At 32.7% G+C, this 2931-nt stretch overlaps 1 non-coding gene across 1 annotated transcript; it reads left to right on the forward strand.

Annotated features, from left to right (window-relative positions):
* Nucleotides 1-224: 224 nt before the first annotated feature.
* Nucleotides 225-332, forward strand: LOC112787677 (small nucleolar RNA R71). Its single transcript, XR_003195077.1, has one exon. It is a non-coding gene; the product is annotated as a small nucleolar RNA R71 (small nucleolar RNA).
* Nucleotides 333-2931: the final 2599 nt, after the last annotated feature.

Consider the following 2931-nt stretch of genomic DNA (forward strand, 5'->3'; position numbering starts at 1 on the left):
AGAGTATCAACTTCAAGAACTCCCTTCTTCTGAGGCGTCCCATTACTCACAGGATTCCTCTCAGAAGTGTACATGAACTGGTTATTAGCAACCATGTCAATGAGTTCTTGAGCTTCTGCAGGCGTTTTCTTTAAGTGAATGGATCCACCTGCAGAAGTATCCAATGACATCTTTGATAGCTCAGATAAACCATAATAGAATATATCCAGGATAGTCCATTCTGAAAGCATGTCAGAAGGACACTTTTTGGTCAGCTGCTTGTATCTTTCCCAAGCTTCATAGAGGGATTCACCTTCTTTCTGTCTGAAGGTTTGAACATCAGCTCTAAGCTTGCTCAGCTTTTGAGGAGGAAAGAACTTGGCTAAGAAAGCCGTGACCAGCTTATCCCAAGAGTTCAGGCTGTCTTTGGGTTGAGAGTCCAACCACACTCTAGCTCTGTCTCTTACAGCAAAAGTGAAAAGCATGAGCCTGTAGACTTCAGGATCTACTCCATTAGTCTTAACAGTATCACAGATCTGCAAGAATTCAGTTAAGAACTGAAAAGGATCTTCAGATGGAAGTCTATGAAACTTGCAGTTCTTCTGCATCAGAGAAACTAGCTGAGGTTTCAGCTCAAAGTTGTTTGCTCCAATGGCAGGAATGGAGATGCTTCTTCCATGTAAATTGTAATTAGGTGCAGTAAAGTCACCAAGCATTCTCCTTGCATTATTATTATTTTCAGCTGCCATCTCCTCTTCCTGTTCGAAAATTTCTGATAGGTGCTTGCTGGATAGTTGTAATTTAGCTTCTCTTAGTTTCCTCCTCAGAGCCCTTTCAGGTTCTGGATCTGCTTTAACAAGGATGTTCTTGTCCTTGCTCCTGCTCATATGACAAAGAAGAGGGCACAGAAAAAATAATAATAATAGGGATCCTTTTTACCCAAGTATGGAGGTTCCTTTTAGGTGAGTGGAAGAAAAGGAGAAGAAAAGAGAGAGAGGGAATTTTCGAAAATTGTTTTTCAAAAATGGTTAGTGATTTTCGAAAATAATTTTTGAAAAGTGTTAGTAATTTTCGAAAATAAAAATCAAAAATTAAAATAATTAGTTAATTAAAAAGAAATTTTGAAAAAGAGGGAAGATATTTTCAAAAATTAGAGAGAGAGAGTTAGTTAGGTGGTTTTGAAAAAGATAGGAAACAAACAAAAAGTTAGTTAGTTAGTTGAAACAAATTTTGAAAATCAATTTTGAAAAGATAAGAAGTTAAGAAGTTAGAAAAGATATTTTAAAATCAAATTTTTGAAAAAGATAAGATAGGAAGATATTTTTGAAAAGATATGATTGAAATTAGTTTTGAAAAAGATTTGATTTTTAAAATCTCAATTAATGACTTGATTCACAAGAATTCACAAGATATGATTCTAGAACTTAAAGTTTGAATCTTTCTTAACAAGCAAGTAACAAACTTGAAATTTTTGAATCAAAACATTAATTGTTATGGTTATTTTCGAAAATTTGATATAAGAAAAAGATTTTTGAAAAAGATTTTTGTAATTTTCGAAAATAACTAAGAAAAATGAAAAAGATTTTATTTTTGAAAAAGATTTTGAAAAAGATAAGATTTTTAAATTGAAAATTTGATTTGACTCATAAAAACAACTAGATTTTAAAAATTTTTGAAAAAGTCAATCCATATTTTTGAAATTTTAAGAGAAAAAGGGGAAGATATTTTTTTGATTTTTGAATTTTTATGATGAGAGAGAAAAACAAGAAAAATGATGCAATGCATGAAAGTTATGGATCAAGACAATGAATGCATGCAAGAATGCTATGAATGTCAAGATGAACACCAAGAACACTATGAAGATCATGATGAACATCAAGAACACATTTTTGAAAAATTTTTAATGCAAAGAAAACATGCAAGACACCAAACTTAGAATTCTTTAATGCTTAGACACTAAGAATCCAAGAATGCATATGAAAAACAAGAAAAGACACAAAACATGCAAATGCAAAGATCAAACAAGAAGACTTACCAAGAACAACTTGAAGATCATGAAGAACACTATGAATGCATGATTATTTTCGAAAAATACAAGATGTACATGCAATTGACACCAAACTTAAAATCTGACTCAAGACTCAAACAAGAAACACAAAAATATTTTTGATTTTTATGATTTTCTAATTTTTTTGTATATTTTTTTTTGAAAATATTTGGGAAAAAGGATGTAATGAATTCATAGTTCTCAATCAACATCCTGGGAATTAGACATGGCTTAATAGCCAGCCAAGCTAAAACATGTTATATGAAACATTAGAATTCATTCTGAAAAATTTTGAAGAAAAATATATTTTTGAAAACATTTTTGTTTTTTATTTTTTTTTTTCGAAAACAAAGGAGAAATTTTTTGAAAGATTTTTGAAAAAATTTTTGAAAAGAAAACAAAAAGAAAATTACCTGATCTGAGCAACAGGATGAACCGTCAGTTGTCCAAACTCGAACAATCCCCGGCAACGGCGCCAAAAACTTGGTGGACAAAATTGTGATTACACTTTGATTATGTAAAATTCATTGCTCTTTCTTTCCCTGGCAATGGCGCCAAAAACATGATGCCAATACCATGGTTCACAACTTCGCACAACTGACCAGCAAGTGCACTGGGTCGTCCAAGTAATACCTTACGTGAGTAAGGGTCGAATCCCACGGAGATTGTTGGCTTGAAGCAAGCTATGGTCATCTTGTAAATCTCAGTCAGGCGGATAATAATTGATTATATAGTTTTCGAAAATGGAGAAGAAAACAAGGATAGAAATACTTATGTAGATCATTGGTGAGAGTTTCAGATAAGCGTGTAGAGATACTTTCGTTCCTCTGAACCTCTACTTTCCTGCTGCTTTCATCCAATCAGTCTTACTCCTTTCTATGGCTGGCTTTATGCAAGGGCATCAC

This window comes from Arachis hypogaea, chromosome 20 (assembly GCF_003086295.3).
Source record: "Arachis hypogaea cultivar Tifrunner chromosome 20, arahy.Tifrunner.gnm2.J5K5, whole genome shotgun sequence".
Classification (NCBI taxonomy): Eukaryota; Viridiplantae; Streptophyta; class Magnoliopsida; order Fabales; family Fabaceae; genus Arachis; species Arachis hypogaea.